This window comes from Lytechinus pictus, chromosome 12 (genome assembly GCF_037042905.1).
Source record: "Lytechinus pictus isolate F3 Inbred chromosome 12, Lp3.0, whole genome shotgun sequence".
In the NCBI taxonomy this organism is placed as follows: Eukaryota; Metazoa; Echinodermata; class Echinoidea; order Temnopleuroida; family Toxopneustidae; genus Lytechinus; species Lytechinus pictus.
This window is the reverse complement of record NC_087256.1, coordinates 4680749-4690000: the sequence shown is the minus strand read 5'-3', so window position 1 is coordinate 4690000 and position 9252 is coordinate 4680749.

Below are 9252 nucleotides of genomic sequence, written 5' to 3'. Positions count from 1 at the left end.
TGGTGTCTGCGAAATACTCTTTTTTAAGGGCATACGAACCAATAGCTTAGGCTATAAGTCTTCAACTAATCATATTTGGCCAGGCTCCAATATTACCCATAATGCAACATTATTATCAGTGTAGTCTTCTATTATATTATTGTCCTCTTTAGAACGGCAATCCGTCGCAAATAATAAGTTCAGTATCAATTCAAATATGGATGTACAAAGTGATTTACATTAAAACCCCAAAATGTGTTCAGGATATTGTGCGCCGTCGAACAATAAATTTCCAAACTAGATAAAATTTAACTAACTGTCCCCTCTATATTGAAAAACCTCGAACCGAATACTATAAAAGATCATTTTGCTATCAAGGCTCTGTCATTTGGAATGCACTATCCACCTCTCTCCGATAAGTAAACTCACTTGATTCATTAAAAAAAACACTGCAAATTGATCTCCCTCAATTCGATATGGTTTTAAGATTTCCATGAATACTTTGTTGTTGGTTGGTATTATGGTCATTTTGTTGAATACTCTATGCATTATTATTTTGTTATGTTTTCAACTTCTGATGGTGGCTTGGTTGAGCAGTTTTATGACTGAAAAGGCTACCCTGTTAAAATAAAACGACAAATAAATAAATAAACATGATAATAGGCCCGTGGTTAGATTCTAGCTAAAGTTTCGTTGATATCAACAAGTATCTGTTTTTTACTAAAATCGCCAACAAATAGGTTACTTGACCAATAATACAGAGTGAATGTATTCATCACCTCTCTTCCAAATATTCAGTCGTTTGAGTGATTATTTACCATGTTTACCTTAGGCTTAGAGATTGAGCTTTCTGGTCCGGCTTTTTGTCATTAGATTTGTCTTTGTCGTGGAGGATGAATTCTGAATTATTGGAGTAGTTTTATTTCCTTGCCCGTCAGGTGAGTTGACCAATAATACTTGCTTCGTCGTATGTTGTATGTGCTACGGATAGGTGCATGGATATCATTAATAAAGTACTGTTTAATTGATGGAATTGTAGTTTTGGAACTAACTTATTTACAGAAAATTCATTAGTGAGTCACTCGCGTAAAAGGGAGTCAATATCCGTTATAATCAAGCACATATGGTCTGAGAACATTGCATCATGCACACCCGGCCAACACACCAAAACTTTACACCCTTCAAATGCAACAATGTCAGCTCCTGAATTTGTGTCACTTTGCACCCTTTACGAAACCTTCTTATCATTTGAACCCTAAGAAGACTTCTTAACCTTTGAAGGGTGTAATTGACAGTTTACATAGGCGGATCCAGCTTTTGGCGAAAGGGGGGGGGGGCGCACTGCCGAGCGGCGCACATATTTTTGCACTTCACCGGCGCCATAAAAGAAAATGTTGAAAAAGGGGGAAAGTCTGACCCTGTCAAATGCTCTTTTCAAAATGTAGGATTTCCAGTCATGCCATTTTGCATGACCACACGCAGATAATATTTCCGGGGGGGGGGGGCAAGACTCTTCATAGTTTTCATGAAATGTTAAGGAAAAAAAATGTTTTTCACAACAGCAGATCGCGAATGTGCCTTCCCCCTTGCTGCGTACGACCATTCCCTGAAGTCCACTTAAACATATCTCATTATAACAGAAAATATATATCAATTTAAACATATAATCTTTCTAAAACATATAGAGAGAGATTGAAAAACTTATTAAAGAAAGAAACAAGCAAAAAGTAACACAAATTATGCATGTTATGTGCGATTTCAAAATCTCGTGTATTAACCCTTTTAATGCGATGAGGCCAATACTTTTGTATATTAATAGAGATACAGGTTTTTTTTACTATATGCATAAATATATATATACACAGGGGCGTCGATCCTTTTTTTTAAGATTTGGGGGGCAAAATCATGAATCAACTTTCCAAAAGGCGCTCGATATCACACAAAACAAACAAACTCACACAAACACACACACACATATGCATATATATATATATATATATATATTTATATGACTCATGAGATAGAAACACATATCTCACCAAAAATTAATGCGAGCGCGAAGCGCGAGCTGAACTTTTTTAGTATACTGACCTGAAAACAGGAAAAAGGTGCCTGTTTAGGACTGTTTGTAGTAACTCATGAGGAGGATACATATCTCACTACACAGATAATGCGAGTGCAGAGGGCGAGCTGAAATGTCTTTATATTCTGACCAGAAAGCTTGATATTCTATGCATATTTGGTACCAATGATTAAGATCTAAAAAAAACAATAGATGCGAGCGCGAAGCGCGAGCTTAAAATTTTGATATTTCGATCTGGAAAAAAATGACAGTTTAATGGACGTTTGTAATAAAGAACAAGATTGTATCCAGCAAAAGATTATTGCAAATCGAAGCGGAAGTTCTTTTGACGTTTAGTCCTGAAAAAGGGACATTCTATTCACCTATTTAATCATGAAAAGTATGGGGTTTTGCTACAGAAATGATGCGAGCGCGAAGCGCGAGCTGAAAATTTTTATATTCCAATCTGAGAAGCAGATAATTTAAGCACGATTTTAAATAAAGAACGAGTTGTGTAGCTCAATCTCAATATACAACTGGTTGCGTAATTATACACTCCCGGTACTAGCAACGGATTTTAGCAAAGTTTGGGGCTAAAATATCGAATCATCTTCATAAAACACTATTAGTAGCTGTCTTAAACTAAAGGCCATAGAGGTGGCACAATGTGGAATGTGTAAAGAAGAAAAGTGACTGACCTTCTTTTTATTAAAGCATTGGAAAATAAGATCAAAATTAAAGGATTTGCTCTACGCTTTTGTATGATTCTGGGATTTTTTAAATAAATTAAAGATTTAATGACATCTGTCATTCTGTGGGCAACTGCCCCGCCCCAGTCCACTCTGTAAGGGCATGCGATAGGCTTTGTTATATGACCATTCAACAATAAAATGTATAACCAGGTGCCGCTGATCATTCTTGACCGGCGCCGATCTAGATTTGGTTGGTAATAGGCCCTTCTTCATTATTCTACCGGCGCCTATTTATTGGAACCAGTGGACGCTGATTATTCTTGACCGGCGCCGATTTAGAACAAGTAGTGCTGATTATTTTTACCGACGTCACGTAGGATTCAGGCAGCGGCAATTCATAATTGACTGGCGCCGATTTTTAACCAGGTGGTGCTGATTATTCTTGTCCGGCGCCGATTTAGATTTAGGTGGAGCTGATTATTCTTGATCGGCGCCGGTCAAGACTCAGGCAGCGCCGATTTATAACCAGATGGCGCTGATTATTTTTGACCAGCCCCGATTTAGATTTAGGTGGCGCTGATTATCCTTGATCGGCGCCGGTTAAGAACTCAGACAGCGTCGATTTTTCTGTACCGGCGCCGATTTATAACCAGATGGCGCCGATTAGTTTTATCTGGTGCCGATTTAGATTTAGGTGGCGCAGATTATCCTTGATCGGCGCCGGTTAAGACTCTGGCAGCGCCGATTTTTTTCTCGACTGGCGCCGATTTATAACCAAATGGCGCTGATTATTCTTGTCCGGCGCCGATTTATATTAAGGTGGCGCTGATTATTCTTGATTGGCGCCATTTATATACAGGCAGCGCACTGCTGATTATTTTTAACCGGCGAAGTTGTTGAGAAAAGGGTAGTTAAAAGAAAAGATAAGGAAGGTGATATGATTGTGCTTTGCTGGGGGATAGTCTTTCCTTACTGTTGCTAATATTATATCAGTGTATAATTTCTTTAAGCGGCACCTTTTCTTTCTTTCCTTTATTTTTATTTTTTCAAGCAGCGCCTTTTCTTTCTTTTACTTTTTTTTTGAGCGGCGCCGAAATTAGGGGGGGGCACGCGCCCCCTGCGCCACCCCCTGGATCCGCCACTGGTTTACACCCTTTTGTGCAGTGTTGTACACTTAAGGGAAGGCACAGGCACATTTTGAAAGCAAACAAGAGCAACGACATTAAAACACCCTCCAAGCACACCAACAGGTACCACTTTGCACCTGTTACGATGCATCTCCGGGTGCTATAACGGGAATAGAAAGATGCATTTTTTTTTGTATTCCCTTCATTCCCTTTTCACATGGGTGCAGGATTGCATCCAAAAAGGTGTTGTCAATGTTGCATTAAGGGTGCAGACTTGAACTCTCTGGTGTGTATCATGCTGACGGCATGCATAGAATTGTTTTCGTGGAATTACCAGTATCCCTACGTTCAAGAAGCATCTCAAATTCCAAATAGTCATTAAGGTTGGTTGAAGCTAAAAATGATTTAATTTATCATCCCCAACTGATGAATGTTTTCTGTATCTCTAATCATTTTTCTTTAATGCATGATTTTTTTTATCGTTTATTGTATTCAGTGTAACCTTTGTAACACTTTGTTCAAGTTTCAAGTTCAAGTTTTATTTTTCATTTCCATCATTAACATTATAGACAAATACAAATCAAACACATCATACAGTATATATAGCCAAAGCGATATGATACTGAAGGCATAGATGAATGCACGCAATTGGAACATTTCATCAAAATCGGATGTAAAATACGAAAGTTATGATATTTTGAAGATTCGCTTATTTTTTATAAAAACAGTTAATGCGCAATTCAGTGACATGCAATTGAGGGAGTCGATGATGTCCCTCACTCGCCATTTCTTTTCTTTGATATTGTTTGAATTACCCAACTTTTAAATTTTACAGATTTGACATAAAATGACCAACTTGCCTGAACCATTAAATAATTCCACAACGTCAGGGAGGAATAAATCTTTTTTCACAGGACAATGAGGAGAAAATCAGAATATAATATAAATCAGTATATAAAAAAAAAAAAGAAGTGAGAAATGGGAGACGTCATCAGTCCGCTCATTTGCACACCTAACAGGATGTGCATTAAGCGAAGCTTTAAATGTCATAACTTTCAGTGTTATGCTTGTTGGATTTTTTTCTTTATTAACATCAACTTTTTGTTGGGGTGGACTTGGCCAAGATAAACGTTTTTGAAGTCTTGCTGCTTTTTGACACTAGCCATTATTCTACTGTCCTGTAAGTCGCCTTATAACCTTCTATTGTTATCGCATGACTGCATGAGCTTGACTGTGATTGAGTACTATTATGTAATGCAATGATGGCTTCTATTCGTGTCTGGTTTATTGTGTCATTGTCATTGTATTTCCGTGTGAGTGGTGGCTTATTCTGTGAACATTTATAGACTATTGTTGGTTGTCCCGTCAATGATAATCTACAGCAGGATTTGATTCCTGAAAAGAACTCCATCTAATGCTAACTCACTTGCAAGTTTCCCGCTTAACTCTTGCATGCTGGTGATGTACGCCCAAATCCCGGTCCAAGCAAGTTTAGCAAGTCTGATAGACCATGGACCTATTACGAACTAATCATATACCTATTATCAATGCTTGTTCTCATCAAGGATCCACACAACACATATTTAAGTATAGTATAGCTGAGCTACAGCAATGGAAAGACAGTATTGCTCAATTACCTCATAATTTAATTCAGATTACTCAGGAAAATAAAACTCGGGCTGTCGGGGAGGTACTCGTCGAAACTGTCACTGGGTTGCTTTATAATGGTATGACCGGTTTTCTGCAGTCACAAATAATACGAGATCAATCTGGAACAAAACCTCTAAATTTGTTTACTTTGTTATTGATCAAGACCTTGGCATCGTTGGTATATAATGTGCATGAGACGTGCCTGTATCTGATGCTATGATCATGGTGCATGATTGAACGGAAGCAGAAGGGCACCAGGTCACATGTAACTAGAATTCCGGTGAGTAATACAAAACTGTACTTATTTATGATCCTTATGTATTTAGTACTAATTTACGATCTCTTGGTAAAATGTGTTTACATGCATAGTTGTAGTTTTTCTACGTAATATAGAAAGGAACTGTTGCTGGGGTAGTGACGTGAGCATCTTCGGACAGTGTGTGTGCTTAATAGGCCTAAGATGTCACCATTATTATATTATTAATACTAACTGTTTCAATGAAATAATGCTGTTAAAAAAAACTTCCATATGACTTATAAATATTTTGGCATATTGGCATGAAGAGTTTACAGTTTACACTGTCTTGAAAATAATATCAGTCAATCTTTTTTAAATAAATTTCCACTGTTCAACCAAATTATGATTACGTACAAACGTATATTGGAGAGGGGAATTGAATAATTTGCTGCCTAATTACTTAGGCCTATAAAGTAAAAGTTTTTAAAAAATGTGTGTTTTTTGTTTGTTTGCGGGAGGATTGTTCATGGTAGAAGAAGAGGGATTATATAAAGCAAGTCCTAATAACTTACTAACTTTTTATACAGTTCCCCTAGGACGTTTATGCAATACACTTTAACAGAAGCGAATAATAGAAGTAAAAAAGCAAACGCGATGACAATGATACATGTGCATTTGAAGAAAAACAAAATAAAGTAACGATTACAAATAGGGTAGATGTCCTGTGAAATCGCGATAATTTGTAAGAAATCCGGTAGGTGATTGTAATCCAGTACGTTCTTCCTTCCAGCCAAAAAGTTTGAATGTAGCCCGACAATTGCTGACATTTAAACCTAACAATCGTAAAGAATCTGTTTCATGCCACGTAAAACAGATTTCAGGGCATTTTAATCTACTCAAGTGCATCGGTGTCGTTTGTCTTCTTTTTATCTGTTGAATGAGGGATCGAATATTATTCGTCGAGGGGTGAAGGGGGGTGGGTTGTTGACAGCCAGGGTAGATGGTTTCGTTTTTACAAAGGACGACAAGAAAACAAAAAGCAGAAAGTTTTCTTTCTTTCTGGCTTATTCTTTGGATTTCGCATTCTTCACCTATGAACGTGTATAAGGGTAAAACATTTTGTTTGTTTTTTATTTAGGGGTTTTATCAACCAATCAAGATAACGAAAAAACGTCCAAAAGACTAAATAGTTTGCTACATAACTTAGGCCCATAAAGTAAAAGTTCTTTTTTTTTTTTTGGGGGGGGGGGGGTTGTTCATGAAAGACGAAAGGGGATTCAATAAAGCAAGTCCGAATAGATTACCAACTTTGTATTATGATTCCCCATGCAGGACTTTAATGTAATACACTTAAAAAGAAGCGAAGTGTATAATTTTTACATTATCTCTTGCAGTTGAAAATTTCCAATCCATGTGATCGTACAAAAAATATTTGACATGTTAATTTTGTCTATATATCTTAGCCTGGAGAAAGGGGTGAAAATATAAGAAAATCAAAGTATGAGGGAACGAGGAGGGGGGGGGCTATGAAGACGCTGAAATGAAAGAAACTCTCTTTAAAGAGACGTGTTTGTCGTGCTTTTATCCTGTAATTTATTGAGAAGTAAAAAAACTGGGTCTTCTTGCACCCCCAATCAAAATACCTTGGCACCACCCCATATCTCTCTTGGATACAACGCTTATCGCGAAATCTATTGAATATAAATAGTGAATTAAGCCATTCATTCGGTAGAGACAGGCCTATACCTGCTTGCCCCAGGGACGATTTATGAATCTGTCATTGATGCTTCTTCCGAATCTGTTATAATACATGAAATAGATATATCCAGGGCATTCTGAATGGATACAATATAGCCTGCATACAGCTATAACAGTGCGATTAACCATCATCAACAGTATTCAATAATATACTATTTTAAGAGTTTCTTTCATTCCAGCGTTATATAGCCCCCCCCCCCTCAACTCCTCGTTCTTTCATACTTTGATTTTCTTATATTTTTCAACCCTTTCTCCAAGCTAAGATGTATACACCAAATGTAAAGGAAAAGGGTGAGATGTGTTGTTAAATTTTGAATGTTATGTCAAAATCTCACAATTTGTTTCTTCATTTTTAAAAGGTGAAAATTCTTTCTCGCTTGCTTTCCTCGCTCGAGATTATATAGAATTTGGCCACATATGCCATTTTGTGCCCCCTCATAATATTTCGACCCTCTATTCATGTTATTCCACTGCCGATGGGATCAAATTCTTTGTGAAGGATAGTTCTCGAAAAGAGTAACTGAATTATGTGATTATTATGTTAAATAGCTCAGGAAATTGACCATGTTGAAGAGATTTGGTGTATTTTTTATTATTATTTTATCAAACTGGGAAGGACATGTAGAAACTATTCATTAAATTCATGCACCTTATTTTAAAAGGCAGTATAGTCATTTCATTGTTACATAGGCAAATCGAAATACATGTTTAATTGTAATCCCCTTTGTTCTCTCCAATCACAAAAACTTTGCATTTTTACGTTTATATGAGCAGTGGGTATGGTACGATATAGGGTAACATAAAGATCGTGACATGAATGTATGATTCTGGGACAGCCAAACATTAATCTAAGGATGTAGGTCACGTGATCCCAATCGATAGCAATGTGAGGATACCTGTAGAACGAGATGCTGTTCTAGAGGGGACAGTATGTGTCGGAGTATGTGATGAGGAAAGATATGCGGATGGGGGACATAATACAGACAGGGCCAAGAGGATAAGGGTGTGGGGAGAAGACAGGTGCATCATTAGGGGGTAAGATTGGTACAGAAAGCGATCGGGGGTAGTTGGGTGCATAAAAAAATCATAATCCAACCCCCCCCCCCCCCACAAAAAAACCCCACAAAACTTCAAAGTAGCGGGACTGGTGATCAAACAGTTTATTTTCACCTTATTGGTGAACGGTAAACCACCAGGCCGGTGCCCCTGAATGTATTCAATGTATTCCCAAAGGTAGAGGGGGGGCAGTTGCTCCACAGAACTTTGAAAACTTCCATCTTATTTATTTTCACAAATTCACCAAAAGTGTGCACAAAATCATTCAACTTCACTTAAGAAATTTCAAAAGTGCTCCATGACAAGCTCGGTCGCTTCGCTCCATCGCTTTATAATTTCTTCCAATGTTGTTACGCGTCTTGCCCCCCCGGAAAAAAAAATCTGCGTATGGCCATGATTCAGTGTGTGCATGGGAACCTTAAAAGTGGTAGGCCTATTAGAAAGCTGCTCATGCACTATGAGCATGATGAGTTGAAGCCTGAATACACTTACATGTTTATTCAGAATAATTTCGAAGCCTAAAGGACATCATCTTGAGAGTTGAGTAGTTTGTGAGCGCCATATCATCACCATCATCATCATCATTTTAAAATCTATTATATTTATCATCATCATTATTCTCAATCACGATCATGATACCAAGTGTTATCATGTAATCATCATTATTATTAACTACCACCATCATTATCT